This window comes from Nelusetta ayraudi, unplaced genomic scaffold, assembly GCF_046127955.1.
Source record: "Nelusetta ayraudi isolate G7.1 ecotype Tasmania unplaced genomic scaffold, CSIRO-AGI_Nayr_v1 ptg000017l, whole genome shotgun sequence".
Classification (NCBI taxonomy): Eukaryota; Metazoa; Chordata; class Actinopteri; order Tetraodontiformes; family Monacanthidae; genus Nelusetta; species Nelusetta ayraudi.
Genome location: NW_027466067.1, coordinates 5,121,756 through 5,142,612, shown reverse-complemented (window position 1 = coordinate 5,142,612; position 20,857 = coordinate 5,121,756). Strand labels below are relative to the sequence as shown.

General features: G+C 43.6%; 1 protein-coding gene across 1 annotated transcript in view; it reads right to left on the bottom strand.

Moving 5' to 3' along the window:
- Nucleotides 1–5,832: 5,832 nt before the first annotated feature.
- The window catches only part of phc2b (polyhomeotic homolog 2b (Drosophila)), a 335,956-nt gene continuing 320,931 nt past the window's right edge, over nucleotides 5,833–20,857 (bottom strand). Inside the window, exon 16 of the transcript XR_012926531.1 lies at nucleotides 5,833–5,857. The gene's annotated coding sequence lies outside the window, so the exon portion shown is untranslated. The remainder of the gene's footprint in view (nucleotides 5,858–20,857) is intronic.

Genomic DNA, 20,857 nt, shown 5'->3' with positions numbered 1-20,857 from the left:
CAACCATAAACATGTCACTCATGAAGACGAACAGCTTCAGGTATCGTTTTCTAGACGGGGATCCTTCCGTGACTGTTCTGACTATTTAAGTCTCTTGTAAATGCGCTCATTGCAAAACATCAGTGATGAACTGCTCACATGCTTAGCAAAGCAATGTTGTTGGTTTTTTTTAAAGCAGCTCTAGGTAACTTTTCGACCATAAAATTATGATTCCAAACTCAGTAAAGCAGTACATAACCAATTAATAGGATCAATGGTGCCGCCTCGGCAGCGAGAGGGACGTTGTGCTGGCTGTAACTGCACTGCGTAACTTTCAAGCGCGACCCGAAACGCCGGACGAACCACTATACAACAACGTCACACGTTTATTTAGAGGCGGTTTTACATGCTACCATTACAAATACATAAGATTATAAAATGACGGAATGGAACCCAATAATTAACCTCGATGAAAGACAAAGTAATAAAAGTGTTGAACGTTTGCTGCGACGGTAGTGTCAATGTCTGTTTTGCATTTCATATTGGTGTTTTTCCTGAACACATACGAGCGCTCCAGCAAGGCGACTATTTGTATTTTCCCACATCAACAAACTAGCGCTGCAGCGTGTTTACTTCGTCACTTCGCCATTTCCACAGAAAGTTACCTAGAGCTGCTTTTAAAGACATTTATTTTGCCTTTATTAAACAAAGTGAGATGGAGATGTCTTTAACAAGTGTGACCATGCCAAGGAGGCGGTGGCTCACGTCATAAACAATTCATGAAATTCTAATAAACAGAGTCACAGTGAATGAAAAGACAGTTAAACAGAAAGCAGGTGAAGCGCAGAAACTGGAGGCATGGTGACAATCAAAAGCACAAGCATTGCCCAATGCACCAAAGTTCTCTATCATTTCGGATAGAGCGAGAAGCTTGGCCAAGAATCAGAGTTGAGCCTGCAGAGAGTTCAGTAGTCAAATGGTGCAGCCAAACTAAAAGCTCTTTTACCTCAGCTCAGTCCTAACACAAGGGGCAGTGAAACTGAAAACGTCCTGGGATCGCAAGGCATACTTACTTTGGGTCATTTGCAAAATGGTGCATAACTAAACTGGATGAAATCCCAATAGAACCATACAGACCTTATTGTGAGCCAGCTAGTGTGCCTTTGCAGAGTGAAGGAGGCAGCCAGCCAGAGCATAAAGTTCGCAAGATTGAGACTGATTCTCTCTTTGAGATCTCAAACTATGCAAAATTTATGTTACAGAATTCAAATGATAAACTGTCTCTGGCTTTTCATTGAACGAGAGAACAGAAAAGTCCTTTCTTTGCCTCTTTTCCTTGCTCCGCTAGTGAGAATGTTTTCTTTTTGGATAATTGGTCACGTAGGGCTTCACTGGATGGAATGTAAAACTCTGAAAAGCACGATAGGCCTTTTCTAAGTTGCTGTTATCTCCACTGTGCAGGATGACAATCAGTTAATCTGCAGTCTATGCAGGAAGGATCCCGTGCAGACGGACACATGTCGCTTACATGCTTTACGTACGTACTCTAAATCCACAGACATGTCACCCAGGGCGACTGAAGGGGCTCGAGTGTTCACTAACATGGGAAAATGACACCAGAGGTATGTTGAGGTTTATCGGCTGGAGTCCTGCGGTCAGGGCTGAGGTCAGTGAAGAGTGTAAAAGTCAAAACTCAACTCGCTAAACTTATATGGGATCCACAAAGATTCATGATGGCTAAGAGTAAAGTGTGTAAAAGATGGCAAACTGACAATATTGAGTCTGGCCCTAGGCGTTCCCAAATGGTTTAATTATCATTTTCATTTTTCTTTTGTCATAACTGGCTCTGTGAGTCATAGGATCGGGGATATCGGAGGTCTAAAGGAACAGAAGGATGATGTGTTTTTGTTTGTGGCTTGTTTTTCGTGCTTCATTGAGAAATTATAGACACACAACGGGAGTTCACCAGGCTGATTCTGCTTTTCCTCAGCTGTCTGTCAGCTCTCTGCACTCCTCACTGAGATGACCGCCCATCTCCCAGTGGACAGTTGCAATAACTTGACTCTGACACTTTATTGCAGTATTCAAAGAGTTCATCAAATCATTCCCCGCGTATATTTCAGAACTGTGGTTATAACTTTGAGCAGATGCGGCACCACACCACCACTTGGCCTCTGCGTTGAGGTGTCCAACAGTGAGACGGAAATTTGAGTTGCAAAGAACTGACATGCTGAGCTGGTTGACGGATAAAAACAGAAAGACAGAACTTGGACTGAAAATACTATTCCATTATTTGACTGTCAAGGCTGTCTGCCTCTGCACTGATAACTGTGTTCTCAATTGTAGCCTTTGGGTTTAGATGGAAGCATGAAGACTCCCTATTCTCCTAAATACTTTGACCTATCCGCCAGCTGGCTTCTCACAGCTGTCTCTGCCTCTGCTCTGGATGGCCTTTCTCATAATTTACACTCCACGTCCTCCGACTCCCTGTTGCCTCCCTTTTCACTTCATTTACCCTCTTTGACATTCCTGTCCTTGCTCTGAGCGCTCCCCCAGGCGATGTGACGCCACAACGTTGTGCTCTGATCCTCCTCTGCCACTCAGGTAACGGAGCTGTTATCTGATATTTGGCCGCGGCTCATCTATGAGCCCGCAAGATTTGGACCATGATTTTTCTTCCATATGTTTTTCAGTGTTCTGAACAGAGGGCAGCAGCCTCCTCCTCGCCTTTATCTCGCTGCGTTATTTTAATGTGGGTATACCCTGAACAGTGTCAGCCTCAGAAAAAACTCTGGATTAGCAAAGTGCAGATCATTAGTTGGCAGCGTTCAAAAGAGCATCTTATCAGTGAAGGTGCTGATAACCTGAAGGTTGATGAGGTCCCAACCGTGTGTCTGAATTGCTGCTTCGCCAACCTTTGCTGTGCTGATACGCTGCAGTCAGAAACCGAAGCATCCGACAGCTTGTTATCAAATGCAGATATTTTCAGTGGCAAAGCTGAGTATAAAAGCCAAAGTCTTTTTGACGCTCCATTATACTGCAGCTTTTGCCAGGATCACCTAGATTTATTTGATCGCTCAATTCAAAGCACATAAACTTCTGCTTTTGCTCTTTGTTCCTGCCGCCCAAATAAAGCTTTTGAATGTGACAGGCACTTCTCAGGTTTTATTCTCAAGTTGAATGTCAACAGCAACATCAGAGAGTAGTTTTGTCTTCAGGTGTGGAGGGTGTGTGTATTTTTGGACTTGCCATCTGTGTGACCTGTGCAACCAGAATGTTTGAGTAAGTAAAACCTTTTGAAGACACTCTTTGTTCCCTGCGTGCACACACACACACACACTCACACACACACACACACACACACACACACACACACACATATATAAAGAAGCTCGCGTAACTTCTAACCCTTCCTTCAGAGTAGTTGTAATGCCTTCTGCTTTCTAGACTTCTGACTCCACAGAGGAAAATTCATCAGGTCTCCGTCACAAGTTCAAAAGTGTGGAAAACTCAATTTTGGCCAAATTCCAACTTCAGAGAAATGCTTGAAAACTGCTAAAAGGGCCCGCAGAGTCGCTGACATGTGTGGATAATCGAGCGCAATGCTTATCAGGCTGTAAAGAAAACTAGCCTGATGTAAATCAGGTGAGGCAAGTGCATTTGCTAACTGAGTAATTTTACTAGCGTTGCAGTCAACGGGGCTGATAGGGGCAGCAGTCTGTGCCGCTGCCTCAGAGAAAGATGAAATTTCCTTCTGCGTGGTTCTCCTCAGGTATTCCAACTCTCTGCCATCACAAAAGGCAGACATTCACTTTCATTCTGCTGGTGGCTCTAAACATTCCCATGGTATCAATGCCGGTGTAGGTTGCGCCCCCACCCCCGTCTCTGGACCCCAAGCTTTAAGATTAGCACTGGCTCATGTCTGGATGGATGCAATTCAACACTAATGCGCAAGACATGCGTCAGGTTTCGTGTTCTTAATGTGCTGTGGCACAGTTGATCCATGTAAAGTCAGACAGTGTCAACAAACAAGCTGCCTACAAAATGTTCAGTAAGTGTAAGCGGTACTAAAAGTCAGGGACCATGGAGATCCATTCATCCATCTTACAGTATGTGTGTTTCTGTAGACTGTGCCTGGAGAGAACCCGCACAGACATAGGGAGAATAAAACAAACCCCACACAAAAAGGCCCTTCAACCCTTCAGTCCTCTTGCTGTGACAGTGCTGACCACTGCACCGCTGTCGCCGTAGCAGTGTAACATTGACATTATGGACTCCTCTGGCATTAGCAATATGCTTCACTATATGCACTTCTCTTCTCTGTCTTGCTGTTGTGAATTATATATGTGAAACCCACTGGACATCTACTTGTGTAAAGCGAAAGATTCTTCCTCAGTGGTTCTCTGAGGGGTTTTTTTTTTTCTTTTGCCCTCTCAAGGATTTCTAAAGATTTTCACCTGGTTCAAGGTTCCAAGGTTCAAGGGTGTTTTTCCTGTAGAGAACATTAAGCCCTTTGAGGATATATATTTTTTCAAAACCTGGATTCTACAAATAAAATGTCATTTATTTGCTGACAAAGGTGTGGATAGTAAGTCGCACGTCCATGATGCATACTGATCATTTAAACTGCTCAACACACGTGTAGCTATAAAAGAGGGGTCATATGCGTTGACTCCATATCATACGTTCACACGTAACCAGTCACTCCATTACGTGTCCAGTCTTACACTAATGAGGAGATGAGTGTTTGAATCATCCGAACTGAATCCTCTGCGGCTGCCCGGCCTCCTGCGACGGGCCTCCGTGGTGGCGCGCTGAACAGATGGCCGAACAGACGTGCGCACCGCTTCTATGTAGGGGACGATACCGTCCTCATACATGTTAATTGACAATTTAGCAGCCATGTGAAATGGTCACATCTTGGCGCCCGGCCACGGCCAAGTTGGGCCCTGGCGTCAACCTGTCAACGCCGCGCGCGGAGCTAAAGCGGTCGTCATCGCCCTTTTGGCGCAGAGACAAACTGATATCGTCAAAGGGATTAAACACAGGTGTGAGCAAAGCTGTAAGTGTTAAGGTTCTGATATTCAGACACTCCTTTTGGGAGGTGGTGGTGGTGGTGGGAGGGGGGGGGGGGCATGATGTGCTCACGTCCACTGCATGAGCTGCCGACGGATGTCAATGAAGCGAGCCGATCCCTCGGCCCTCAGAGTCCCGTCTGAACAGTGGAAACAGACATGAGTGCAAATGTGCGTCAGAAAAGCCTGCCGGGTTAATGGTGATTAAATTTAGCCTCTCCTGATGCGTCGGGATCGCCTCCTTTAATGGGAAACGCTCGAGTCACTTTGGCCCAACGGAAACCCAACGCTGGGATGAGCGGAGCCGCTGGCTTCCTCCGTGAGGAGTCAGACTCACTGGTCTGGTGGGTGAAGGTCAATCGCTGCACTGACCCCGTTGACGATAAACGCAGGAATTCTTGATTGGCCGAGGCACCGCGCTGTCGTCAACCGTCTGTCTCGAGTCACGGTCGGACGACATTTTATCCCCCCGGGAGGGAGCTGTCGAGGTCGAGGTTAGCGTGGCCTCCCTGGAATTCTGTTGGCCATGTGATTGCGCCGCCGCCGACACGCGAAGACATTCGGGATGGCTGAGAGGTCTCTATTTACGGCTGAGTCGCAATCTGCCGCATCCCTCTTACTTGTAATGGAAAAGGGGGACAACAACATCTGGGGAATTCTACTTCCCTCCACGCTGTTGTCCCATCGCTGCTCTTAGCCACTCACAGTCCAGCGCCGGTCTCTTCCTTCGCTTGCCCCCTCCTATATTTGCCCTGCCTCTCTCTCTCTCTCTCTCTCTCTGTCTCTCTCTCTCTCTCTCTCTCCTTGACCGCGGCGTTGAACCTGTAGCTGACGCCGTCATGCAACACATATAAAAAAAGGAGCGCCACCTGTTGCCAGTGCATGCCGGGACGCTTAACTTGGGATACTGCAAACTTGGCAACGCCGACTGCATCACCCCATCGCGTCAGTATCTGTTTACTGGTGACATGTGTTTCATTAATCTGGCTTGATTCAAGGCCTCACGGACGGGTGGCCTTAGAATTCATGTAAAGAAAAAGACTTGATCCAGAAGCAGGACGGCGGTGGCTCGCTGCCGTGGCGCTCAGTCAGCCTGCTAATCTGTGCAGTATTAATACGTGCGCTTCACCTGTTTCTGAAGCTTAAATGGGTTTAAAATGTTTGCGGTGCCTCCCGATCACAGTATCTCGCTTTACCGCGTCATTACTTCCAATGCAGCAACATTTTGGAGAAACTTAGGAGACCTGTCTCTCTGACTATCCCAAATTCTGGATTGATGTTGATATTTTTTCCTTAAATGTAACATAATATAAAATAAATTGTCCCATTTTCCATGGCAGCCCTGTGTCAGAAAAAGTTTTTCACTACTCGTACATCACTCCTGTATCCTTCACGAGGAGCACTTATGGCCCTGTTTGCACTTGGTCATTTCATGCGTTTTTCGTATTCCGATTGGCAAAAAACACACAAAGTAACCAAGTGCAAACAGTCCAACGCATTCGTCACGGACGTGTGAACAGAATGCGAGCTCAGTCCACATTAACGACCGCCTACTCCACTCACCTCCCGTGTACGTACTTGGTCGGCGCCCCACCTCCCGCCGTCGTCATTATAAAGTTACAAACAAGAAACGAAAACAAATCATTTTTGTTAGACTCGTTTATTAGGATGCTAATAAATTTCATTCCGCATTAGTGTATTTTGTCAGCGGAGCAGCGGTCGCAGTTTCCCCACATATGAGATTAAATGTTCGACGTTGCATCCGAAAATTTGCCAGCCACCGTTGATCCGAAAATAAAGTCGTCACCACTCTGTCCCACCAGTCGTTACTCCTGGTTCGGATCCATACGAGCTGCAGTAGAATTAAAACGAGTGACTTGATATAGTCCGCAAACAGGAAGTTGATTCTTATTCGCTGTCATGTAAAACTCGCCGTGGTTTTGCGCTTTACTGCCCCCAGTCGTTAAAAACAGAAATGACGCATGTTGCATTTGCATAGGTTCGGCAGGGGGGGGGGGTGTAATGTGATCACAAATGGCACGCTCGAGACGCATGTTAATGCTACGTGCGAACAGATGCTGCGAGATCCGTTCTCGTGATCCAATCCCCCAAAACGGTTACAAGTGACCAAGTGAAAACAGGGCCTATGTGACCTGGGACAAAAGTGTGGCATCATTTTTAGCACCTCCATGTGTCGTAGGAGGACAGAGGGGTACGAAAAAAACACATCACCTTGGTTTCCTTCTTGAGACTTCTTGTTTTCTGTGAAAAAAAAAAAAAAAAAACAGGTTCTGCTTTTAATAACGACTCTATCCCACAACCATAAGACTTGCTATTGCACAGTAATTAAACATTTGTTCACATGTACATTTCATGTAAAATGAATTAAAACAAAAAAGGGTCAGTGAAGGTAGAGTGGATGCAAGGATGTATCGCTTTCACGTCGAGTGGGAAGAGCTCACCTTTATGTGGAAATGCTCTTTGACTTTTTGGTACAGCATCTATAGTTCCCAGATGCCCCGACCCGATTCAATCAGCTCAGTGTTTGATAGCGAAACCAAAGGGCTCTAAGACGAGAGACTGATAAATCTGCCATAAATCAGTGGTGCTGTGATTTAATACTCTGCAGGCTTTAATAACGTCAAGTGGATACTCAAGACAACTCAGGCACTTTCAAAAAAGCTTTAAATGTGTCGGGGAAAATTACAGACTAATACTTGTAGATTTAAATTAGTTACAAAAATCCCTGTTTTGGCCCTGTCAATAATGATTTGCGTTAAATTAAAATTCAAACTATATTTTTTTTAATGGTTTGATTGTCTCCTCTGCAACATGGATGGATGGACGAACGGACGGATACCAATAGTTGGAGAAAAAGAATATTTCTCTTTTGTATCAGTCTGTCTGTGGTTAAGACCCCTTGACTTGTCTCAGATATACCTAACATGATTGACTGAGGGACTGAGTTTTTAAAATATGCTCTTCTGATGAATATGTGCACCGCTACACTGAGGAGGAGCACATGAGATTTTTTTCCCCCTGACATTTTCTTTTAAAAAGGACTTCCTTCAACTAATGAGGCCTCAGGCCATGATTTTGTCTTAGTTACATTTTCTCAGTGACCTGCATTACTTTCTGCACAGTTATGAATGCGTTGGCATCTTGATTTTTTTTTTTTTTTTTTTTTTTACGATCGGCCGCAGAAGTGCAGAGTGTCACGAGTGCCGTGCCCTCCTCAGCGGATGATGGATTACACGCCGCTTCAAAGCATCTGACCCGTTTCAACCTGACTACACTGCGGTGGTAAATGGGGACACCTTTAGACATTCGAGCCACCGGCACGTTCGCACATGAATGGCCTCCGTTTTATCTGTCGCTGCGGCATTTCTTTGACATGAGGACGCAGAGTTAGTGCTTAACCCTCAACATTTGACCTTACCCCAGAGACTGGATCATCTGGCCCGAGGGTTATTGTTATGTGTTTAGCCACGCCCAAGAATTCACGCAGAGGTCTGAGCCATCAAGATTGTGATGGCACGCATAGGCAAGAAGGTAAGCGCCACTGTGAAGTGGCACATCATCAGAGAGAGATCTGCCAAAGCCATGAAAATGAGATCAGTTTACTTCAAGGACCACAGTTACTTTGCTGCAATGATAGCAGTCAGATATATCAAAATGCCCCCCCCCCAAAAAAAAAAAAAAATAGGGGAAGAAGCCTAATTAATTGACAGATAAAACTGTTTCAAGATTATTTAAAAAAAAAAAAAAAAAAAAAAACTAAACTTGTTATGTGTAGCCAGGTGAGCTTGCATTCTGATGACTGCAAAACACCTCACATGTATTTGGGTATTACAGAGACAGGTCTTCCTATAACTCAAATTCAAGCTCTAAATAAAAAAAGAAAAAATGTTTGTAAGCAAAACAACACCATCTTTGACTGGCTGCCTGCTGCGATCTGTGCTTCGGGTCAGCAGCATCTGAGCCAAAAGAGAAGCGAAGATGACCCCATGTGACTTGTGAGGATTAAGTCATCATACATCCAAGTGGAGGTTTATTTTGTACATAAACATCAAAGCTCTCTGACTGAAGGATGCACTTGTGTGATATTTATTTTTATACATAAATACAGACATTTTTCCACTCAATCGATTTTACATCAAAGCAACAGCTGTTCCTGCAGACACTGGCAAAAACGGATTATCGCCTTCGTGACAGGCAAACTTAGTTGCCTGGACGGGTGGAGATTCAATCTTTCACTGGCAGCCGTGAGCTATAAACATGTCCTGCCGCTGGTAGACTGTGTGTGGCCAGCAGGGTTTAAAATAGTTCCAGGGAAACTGATCATCTGCACTGAGCAGCAGTGGAAACCGTGGCTCATATTTCTGCTCCATATTAGAGGGTGGACGCGGCACCGAGGACCTTATCAGCATAATGAATCGGTATGAAGATTTAATGATGATGCATCTCTGCTGCAGCCAATGTAGGTTTCTTTGTGCAAAATTTATGGGCACAAACTGAATCCCTGATATGTGCTGGTGGTATTGGGAGAAGAGGGTGTGGGGGTATGTTGTACTCCTTGTGGCCACTAGATGGAATTGTTACGCTTAGATGTGCGGCACCGCCCTCTGACGATAGGCCTCCCTAAGTGCAGCCATTGCGGTCGGGGGGGAGGGGTGTGGGTGTGGGCGGGTTGATCTTCATAAATTAAAATAAATAAACAAATTTGTGGAGTCACCTGGAGAATGCTGCTTGGAATTCATTCACCTTCTTTTGAACTGCAGTGCAGCTCCAGCTGTGGGTCTGGCCATGATGTATCGATTGCATCATGAAACTCGCTTAGACGAGAGAATGTATGTGTTTGAATAAACTGTATTCATGAACGGAGAGACCTCAGTTTCTTATAGGGATTTTGCACTCACAATTGAAACGTCAACAATGTCCTATATACTCACCCTCTTGTCAATGGAAGCTCTGGTGACATTTTCTAATCCTCTTAACCATTCTGGAGATTGTGGTGGCAAAGCATTCCATCCAATGGAAGTGGACTGAGGCCTGGCTGTAAAAAAAAATTAAAATTGTCAATGTGGTGTCAAGAAGACCCAGCTGGAAATCTCAACATTTATAACATGTTGACTGTAATGGTACTTTGGCACTGCGCAACACTGTTGCATCTTACTGCAGAGGAAATTGGTGCAGCTTTTCCTCTTCCCCTGGCAACACAACTCAATTCCAAAGTACCGTTGCAAGCCTCCAAGTCAGGAGTGTGGTTCAAGATGACCATGTGAGCATAGCTTAGCGTTAGTTTACTGTCATTGGTAATCTATCTGGAAAATGTGGTGAAATCACAAGTAATGGTAATTGCAGTATTTTTACTCACTACTTTTTCATGTTGAAATACAGGATGCAACACTGAAATGTTTGAGGTAGACAAAAATATTAATTGTTTTCCTATCTCGCTAACTAGCTAACCACTACAATCGTCCAAAAATTAGCCACATAAGCTCCTATTAACAAAGGCATTTGCACGTCAGTAACAAGAGCTGCACAACTACCACAACAAAGCAAAGGCTCATTTTGGGACATTTACAAGATGGTTTTTGAGAGTTTTCCATTTTTGATATGAGCGATTCAACACAATTTTGTTATATGCCCACTAAAAGGAGACTTGCTGTTTTTTTCCCCTGTTTTGTTTTTTTGTTTTTCAATCATGCTAGACACGCTGCTATGAAACTAGTTAATAGTGCTGATAGATTCACCCTGCTCTGGGATCAGACAACAGGATGAGTCATGAGTTCTCCATGGTTTGCCCCTCTGCCAGTTTTATGGAGGATGTTTTTTTTTTTTTCTTCTTTTCGAAGAAAAAATATTTTTAGAATTAAAGTTTAAAATATATTTTTTTCATGGACACTGTGTTGTTCAACAGAAACATTGGCTTCTCCAAGGACTAGAGAAGAGTTCTCTGTCATAATCCTGGAGAAAGTCAAAATGCACTGGTCAAAAGGAAATCGATACCCATTCTTGTCCCCCTGACTGACTCCCTTTGCTTGCTGGAAGTTGCTACTTCCTCAAAAAGAGACGGCTATTTAAGTGTACATAAAAAGTATGAAGAGAAGGAGTAAATAAAGAACTGAAGTAAATGTTAGATCTTTGTATGGCTATGAAGTTTATGTTTGTACTATTCAATGCACACACACACACACACACACACACACACACACACACACACACACAGACACTATACATACACATAATATTTGGATATGGTGGGCAAAATTTAAAAATGATGAATCCATTGAAAATGAACAATTATTTTCCTTCCAATGTCATTAAAGAAAGAAAGAGGCGGCCATATTACAGTGCTACAGCCTCCCACAGTGTGGATCTTCTCAGGGTTTCATTATTTGAAAATGACGTCAGCTGTTGTTTGTATGCTACCAAAAATGCTCTTAAATGCTGGTCCTTGAATTAGATCAAAGCATTGATCCTCTGACTAATGCGTTTTTCTTTTCATACCGAGAACACAAATGGTATTTCCTCCTGCCTTTCAAATTGCTTCCCCTATATTACATTTCACTGCTGCTCTTGTAATTACATCTTTTAACGTCAGCACCCTTGTAAAAATGGCCATCTCCACAAATCTCCTCTTTTGTGACGCATCGATGACAAATTAATGAGATTGAGCGGAACACATTATTTGAACCTGAAACAGACGCAGCATTAAGATCTGTTTTCCCTCCAACACCCAACTGCACTGACAGACTACTCAGTCCATCTCCTTATCAGGCCGCAGCCTTTTGGTATATATATCACAGGCGACCCTAAGCCCCAACAAATAAGCCCAGGCAACACAGTAATTCATCATGTGACAGTGGGTTTGTAATATATCACGCTGTCTTGGTTGCCATAACTCGTCCTGTTGTAGCCGCCTGAACACCGCGATGATACCAGGGACAGCGGCGATAACTCTGCCTGCAATAATGGACCTCTTGCACAGCCGTTATGGCAGACAGATACCACCTCGTAGGAATATTCTTAATAAAGCACGCTACCTTAATAAAAGGGTCTTCCCTGCGAGGGGGAGGTGTCACAAGGGTGGCGCCTCAGCAGACTATACGTCCCACAGGGTTGAGGTAAATGAAGGAGTAAATGTGTTTCACTCACCGCTTCTTGGCGTTTGAGAATCACAACAGGTCACTTTAATAAAGCTGGGCCAAAGTTTAACCAGTATTGATCATCCACCTTCATGCTGTGTACAGAGAACGACCTCCACTGTGTCGTGCTCAGTGTTTGAAGAATAAACTGCAAAATTGTAATTAAGCCACCAGCTTCATGGGACAGCCATACATATATACATATATATATATATATATGCACAGTTTTGGCTACACATCGTGTGTTAGTGCAGACACTCGGAACTCAGATTCTACATAGTTGACATGTTTTGTTTTTGTTTTTCTGCTTCTCCCTTTCCGTCTCACCAAACAATCTTACTCTCGGTGGAGAGAAATTGAGGACATTTTTCCTAAGGTACATATCTTAGGTTCATATATCAGTGTTTGCTTATTCTGAATGCCATTCTTTGGACTCTGGCTGATGAGCTGTCTGATAAAGCCCAGGTAATAGCCCTGGAACATACCTTGCCTTTCAGGATTCCCCCCCCCCTTTTGTTGCCGTGGACCAGGCTGAGAAAAGGGCACTCATTATCAGAGTAGGAAATCGTCTGGCCTTTCGTTATGTGACCCGTGATCCCCTCCGAGCAGTTCAGGCATGTGGACTTTTCTTTTTTTAAGTATGTAGATGGCCTTGATAGCCCTGCAGTCTCACACCATGCATTTGCAACCACAGAGCGCACTTGAAATGGGATAAAAAATATTGTGGTAATGTCGTCACACTGAGTCTCTTTGGACGGCAAGGGTAACAGCAAATTGAAGGACAAATGAGATGGAGATAAGTCAAATAACAACAAAAAGCCACTCTGCGGAGACGTCCCCTTTGTTTCGGCGCGATGTGTTGCCAGTTTCAGAGAGGGCTTTACAGTGGGAATTGCCGTGAAGGGAAAACTGACAAGAGTCGTGTCACTCATCTGATGACTGCGGTTGTCGCTGCAGCTTCTGACCTTGGAACCAGCCAATAAGGAAGAGAAAAGCAAAGTATTAGCGTAGACTATCAGCTTGAGTTATAACAAACAATTGTCCCTGAATGTGTCAAAGGCAAAGTTTCCTTTACAGTCGCTGACGAGGATAAGGGGGGGCGGGGAAATAGAACCCTGCAAGGTTCAAAGCAATAGAAAAGGCAGCGATTTAAAACAAAGAAACAAAAGATTTCCGAACAAGTCCAGAATATAATCAGCCGAATTTCTGAAAAGGTGAAATGCTCTGACATATTTTTTAGAGATTTAGATTATAGATACATTACACTGGCGCCCTGGTGCAGGACGCGCACCTTCCAAGGTCGGAAGTTCTGATTTCACACCGGCCTAGGCACCAGCGGAAGGGTAATCTCTCCAGGCTTCCTGTCACACAGCCAGAGGAGCATCGCCTCGGTCGTGTCAAACTCCTGGAGGAAAAAGGAAAAGGGCAGGAGAAAAGTGTGTCTTTGCAAGAGGAAATATGCAAACTGCAAGATTCCCACACGCGATCCTCCCCCGAGGTGATGCCGCTGAGTCACGGCACAAATAGGATATTGTCACCTCTGCTGAACCGCGATAAGGGGCAAAATATCACAGTCGGTGACCCTTTTACTGTAGCTTGCATTTGCTCCGTGTTATCCTGTTATCACTCTCTCATATAGATACCATACATTGCAGGGTTTTTTTTGCCCTTATTCCAAAAAAAGAAAACTCTTCAAGGAAGCTTCATTCCATGGCTAATAAAAGTGAATGTTCCGTTTAGCTCTGGGCACATTCAGATTGCTGTGAGGTTTTTAAGCAGTTTGTGAAAAAATGTTGCCCCTATTTGTCTTTGATCCTTCCAAAACTACACTGGCGTCGCTGCTATTGGACACCCTCATTGCAACTCTTGTCCAACTTTTGCTGAACGGTGTTCTTCTACACTCAAGCTCAAGTTCTTTTTGCTGCTATACTTATGACTAGACCATGTAGACAAAAAAAAAAAAAAAAAAAAAAAAATCAATCTGACGTTTCCAAATTGTTGACACTTACTATTTTTAATATGCCTTTCTATATATTTCACACATAATATTTCATCTTCTTTAGAAATTTTATACATTTACTGAACTCATTTTACATATAAAGGCCTCATCAGATTTATTTAAGGGGGACTAAGGCTCAAGGCAGCGTGTTGAAAACAAAAATAGAGCTGCGTAAAAAAGGAAGGGGAAGGCCAACGGCAACAGGTGCAAACATGTTAGAGGCTGTTGTATTTAAAGTGACAGTGCACATTTATGAGCAAGCAGCTTTGATTCATTGCTATACTGGCTGAACAGTAAAAGTGTTTATTCTTTTCTCAGTCTTCTGTTGCTATCTTGATTACTTGATTGTGACACCCCAGCTTTGCAAATGATCCAGTTCCAACCAAAAGAAACGTTTCACAATATACAAAGATTTTCAGACCATTTCAAATGACCACCATTTTGCCATCATTTTGAACATGAACAAAGTTAAATCAAAGTCAAGTGTCACATCTTATAGTTTGCATTTCTCATTTAGGTTACTCTGCCATATACTCAGGGAATCACTGGAAACCGTCCAGCTGGTCAGATTTACCGTCTTTTTCTTCTCAGACACCATAATTAAAGCTCTGTGTCTGAAATCAGAAACAAACAGATAAATTAAACAGCTTTATCTAATAATCACAGTTGTTTAGAAACTGATATTGTTTTCCTCTCTAACCATTATAATTGTGATCTCTTGAATTTCAATAACGCAATTTAGGAAATTGAAATTTTAAGTGGTTACTTATTTTTCACACTAACATTGGGAGAGAGTTGGTGCGGTTTTGTTTTCTGATTCTCCTTTTTGTTTCTGGTTTTGGCCCTTTTATCTCTGATTAGGCAGCATTCCCCATTTTTTTTCTGGAGGGAATTCCCTGTCGCTCAGCACCACTAATTGCCACCACAGCAACAGTCACTGTAAACGCTGGTTTTGATAATCAGATTTTCGCGATAGTGAGTAAATAAAACCACCCTGGAGAGATCCTGACACAGTGAAATGTGGCCTCCCCGCTCAAAGTGGATCTTCAGTGCGTCATCCAGGGCAATTTGACAGCAGCTCTCATGAAAAGGGACGGCACTACTCCATTGGCCTCAACCTCTTTTGTATGCGTATGACAAATCATGAAGCGATCTGATGAGGCTCACTCACTGCATTGTGCGGAATGACGGTGCACCTTTGTCTTCTTGTCAGAGTTCTCAGCCATTAGAGCGCAAAAGAAAGACTCTTCTGAAAGCTCACATTGTGAGCTCGACCAGAAGCTGGATGAGGATGACAAGTCATATACTTTATCAATAAGCCTGAAGTTACTTTGCTATATAAAACACACGTAGGTGCTGATTTACTAAAGGTTTGCACATGGAAAAACTGACACACACGTCATTCCACACGGTAAGCAATGACAAAAGCAGTGAGGGTTGCGACTGTCACACAGGCAAAATAACGCATGGAGTTCATGTAGCGTGTTTGGCTTAATGAATATATATGTACAGTATTTGGGACCATTCTCTGTAAACTGGAGGTGTTTGTGATGTTGGGAGAATCCCAGAAGATCACCAGCCGCACCAACAACCAACAACCACCATGTTCACCATGTTCAAAGTCACTTCAGTCGCCTTTCTTCCTCATTCTGATGCTTGTTTTGAACTTCAGCAAGTTGTCTTCACCACGTCTACATGCCCAGATGCACTGTGTTGCTACCATGTGATAGGCGGATTACTTGTGTCAGCAAGCAATGGAACATTTTACCGCATAATGAGGCCAGTGAGTGTATGTGGAACTTGCATAAAAGCAGAGAAGCGGGAGCTGAGAGAATGTCAGAAAGGGAGGTAAAGTCTGTTTTATCTGCTAAACTGCAGCTCCTGAACTGAAAATTCCCATTAGAAGATGTACTGGTGTGTAGGATGAGACCCATTAACTCTCTGATCCCAGAACAGCCCCTGGTTTAAATGCTTTTTAGTTCCGACATAAAACACTGTTGAACTCATGAGAAGGCCTCCGAGTTGGTTCATGCATGGCTGGATTAACCCGTCTTCTCCACCCCCAAACCGTCCAGGGACCATAACGAGCTGCGGATGCCCCCTGACCCTCCTCCTCTTCCCACTCTCTTTGTGCTCCGAACACGGCAAGCCACCTTCAAGTGCTCGCGCTGAGCACACAGCGGACCAGTTGCACTGTGTGGATCAAAATCAAGAACTTACGACACAGGCCCTCACTTTCCATGGGAGAGGACAAGACCGAGCGGCTGAAAATGCAACTGCGTGGGAAAATTTTGAGCTTCAGTGCCTTACCAAATAATTTAAAATATACTGAAAAGTTTCTATTGATCAAAATATCCACAACATTGACCATGTTTGATAAATCATTAGAGTGAATCCTTCGAGGATGATGTGTCCAAGCTTCACCTTCTGGGCGTTTCCATGAACCGGCTTTCTGGCACCGTAACTCAGCAGTCGTGGAAATGATTTCACGGAACAGATTTCTGTATTCGCACACGCATTCCTGAACAAAAATTCCAGCGGTAACACATCTCGAGTGTCTGGAAAAGAGGCGACGGTCCAGTTCAACTTGAAGCGGTAACACTGACACAGTGTGCACATCGCATGCAGTAGATCAGCAAAACCGTGGTGCAGCTGCCTGTGTTGTACATGTTCTGAGAAGAATCTAGGGCTCCTCAGAAACAGCGAGACATAGAGCTCTGTGGAACATAAGGAATAATTAATGTCAGAGCATTTCAACGCAGAGGCGCTCACTGCAGCATCGCCTTCTAACACATCATTTGTGTCTACTTGAAGGCGATACAGCGAACGCAGCACGAGCACGGATGCTACAGTGAATATTTGGCAACTACTACCATGACGTTAACGTTGATATGTTGAGAAAAATGAGTTTGTTGCAGCTATCAGAAATTGCATGAAAAATATGGAGGCACGTTGTGAATTTTTTTTTCTCTCTCTTTCTGGAATACCTGGCAACTACAGAAGTGAATTCTGTGAAAAGAAATTCCACTGTGAAAGTCAACAGAACAGTTGCGCTCTTTAGAAAATGTCAACAGGGCCTCCATCGGCATGAGCAGTGAGTAGTAGACTTTTAAATTTGATCTCAAATGTCCCTTCAATGACTAATCTTTAAATGCCTACGCGGTTGGGTGCACCTCTGTCTCCATACTGCAGAGCGGTTGCGTGCCTTTCTTTCGTAAGCACTGATTTTAGGTGAGCTTTCCCTTTAATGGCCGTGAAGCAGATGTGGCTCCACAGGTGGAAAACACAAACGTCTTATTCCTGGTACTCAGCAGCGGGCCCAGTCAATATCCTCCCATCCATGATGCCTTCCCCTGCAGAGATTTCAGCCCTCTGGATGGCGCCTCGGTGGGCCTAGGCTCAGCCAACAGGTCCTCACAAGCTGGGAAACGTCCTGGATCTTGCCTTAGAAAAAATAGAGGGAATGTGTGTATTGGGAGTCTCTGAGGGGAGGAACCTCTGACTGGTGTGTGCTCAGAATACCAGGCCTTCCCAGAGTCTATGGGGAGCTGTACCAAAAAAAAAATAAAGAAAAGATGTTGAAGCTCGGCCACTGGATGGATGGTTTCTAAATGCCTTTTACTGATTTATTTATTCTGAGTTTTATACGCTGAATGTATGCGCAAAGAACATTAATGCAATTCCAACTGTACTGATGTGAGTGAAAATACATCTCTAATAAAAATAAAAATAAATAGAGAAAACATAAATTTATATATTGCCCTTGTGGCAAACTTCACTTGCCTCTGCTTTTTTGTTTGGGCTGCCTCAGACACTCTGCAGATGGCTGTTGGTAATTAGTTGAAATATGTCACATTTCTAAGTCTTAAGCGGTGTCTGGCACCGCTGTGGAAGTATTGCACTCAGCGCGGAAAACCAGACTGCGCCCTGGCATCGCTCACAATTAATTGACGCAAGTGGGGTCTTGCGTGGTTAAGTTCTTGACGAAACAGCATTGTGGTTTAAGTGAGTGTGCCACTTAATCAGCTGCGCCAGGAAGCAACTGGAATGTGGTTAAACTGCCAGTTCAAAAAACAAAATCCACTTGCCCTGTTATGGATAATTGTAATAAACAAAATGTTTATCCACCTTTAAAATGTATTTATTCTGTGAATGGGATACTCGTTTTTTTTGTTTGAATAAGTATACAAATAAAAATATGAGTGAGAGTGGGGAATATTTTCTCCCTCCTGAAGCCCTCAGAGTTTTCTCTGAGGGCTTCAGGAGTGGCATTCTCCCTAAAGGATAAAAAAAACAAAAAACAACATGTTTTAAAACTGTTCATGACAGTTCAGTATAAAAGAGAATATGCCTACAAATTATGCCAAAATGAGGAAACCAACAGGACAAGTCACAGTAATAAAAAGCATATACCAACGCCTATTAATATGAACACAAATATATATATATAGGAATGTGGGAAAATATAGGAATAAACCCAGTCAGGCAGACCATATGGAAAATACTCTGAACTTGAGAGAAGTTATTTGAGATATTTCCAGAAACGGCGAGAGGACAAATTGAGCAGAGGTGATAACAGAGAATTTCATATTTCTGAACCTCGATAACAAATGCCGAACTGAGTTTGAGATGAACGTGACTAGGGAGGCGGTGGTGGTGGATATAGGAGGGGCGGGGGGGGGGATCTGAGATCAGCAAGACGACATGCACTGTAATTATGACACAAAACAAAGGCAGCCATCCAAAACATTATTTTTTTCTTTTCTTTTTTTTTTTTCAGAGCGCTCTGTAATTTGGCTTCTTCAACCAAAACATTCTGAATCACTTCTGGTAGTCTGGCAAACTGAGATGCAATTCAACTGTATGAAGCTCTTTATTTATGAGTATGACAAAAAAAGAAATTCCCAGCCTCCTACATCAATCTCATCGGCAGCCTCAACAGCCAAGTCACTTCAGTGAAATCATTGCTTATGTTTGTGGGAAAGCAAGACCGTTTGAGATAAGCGCTCTCCGGAAACTCGTCATCTTTACACTTTGTTGACGGCCCGCCTCGGATGAGGAGCAGATTGCTCATTAGCCATTAAATCGGGCGGCAAAAACCTAATATTACGAATGTAATCATAACAAGTGTTGCTCGTCGTTGGCTGTGGGGAATGCTGCGGAAATGGGACCGGCAATCTGCCAGGAAACTGGAAGCGCATTTAAAATGGGGAGCAATTTCCTCCGCTGCAGCTCGCGCACTCTCCACGTGCATATTGCAGCCTGCGCTCCCATCGTCCGTGTGAGCCGACTCCCTCTTCAGCACATTTATGAGCAGAGCGCTTCTTCAGCCTATGCATCACATTTAACCACAGTGTCGTTCGCAGGAAAAGCGCGCAATAAATCAAGCTTTTTTAGCACAGCGCCAGGGATGGAGCTCACCTCTGTGCAGACATGACCCACTTCCTAGACTAAAGTCCACGCAAACTAAGTTGATGCTGAGTCCCCGGTGGCAGAAGACAAATGTGGATCTTCCCTGAATCGTCGTTGTCCACTCTGTCATTTCATTTGTTACACATTCTGCCCCATTAGCGCTCCAGCCTGGCCCTCATTTACTATTTCAGCTCACATCCTCACCCGCTATATTGCCTATTAGTTATGAAGAACGTGTATTCTTTGAGACAAGGAGATTTTGCAGGGGCGGACTTTAAAGCATGATTGTGGTTGAGCAAAACAGGTCAGTTAACAAAATAAGAGTGCTAACTAATGTCATTGTGACAGTGATTATGTGTCAGGAATACACCTACCTCAATTCAATAAATAAATATAAATTGCAGACAGTAGATACATTTTCTTGTTTCCCTGTTTACCACGACATGTTTGGTGAATCAGTATCACAGTAAATCTCAGTCTTTACGTAACATACATCATATTGGATACATTCGAGCTGTACACCCTTCTGAAACACATTTCTTTCTCCACAGTAGTTTCTGCTTTTCGAGCGGACACCTTCCCTCTGCCAAGTACTCTTTTTCTTTTTCTTTTTTCAAAGCTAAGCAGAGACGGGAAGTGCAACAAAAGAAGGAGAGGTGTCCTGAGAGACTCCAACACCTAAAGAAAAGAGAAAAGCCACGTTCTCTATCCAGCCAATGTTATTATTCTACCAGCTAAGTTTGTGCACCGTCTTGCTGAGTGTGACTTTACTTCGACCAAACAGCTCTGCTGGGGCTCAAATGAGGTTGTCTATATTGTGTGCAGTTTAAGCATTAGAGCTGTAATAAGGAAAAACTGAATAGTTAGTGTTCAAATGCTGATGAAAAAAGGCTGCCAAAAAAAGAATTTGCTTTTAACATCACGTTCACAGAATGGCTTGATGTGCTCCATCAGAACATTTTCTTTTTCACTGGGATGTGAAGATGTTTGAGGACTGTTCAGCTTATCAAGACTTTGTTCACTACGTAGTACCAAGGATGCGCTATGCTGCTATAAAAACCTAGCGCTGTCTACACAGTGCAAGACTCACAATAGACACGCTTCAAAATTGTCACGTGTCACGTCACGTGACAATTTAGATTTTTCATCACACTTTAATTTGGTCTATATTAACTCTGTTGCTAACAAAACATTGTGTTGTCAAAACAAAATAACATTGTTTTAATGTTGCTGTTCATCTA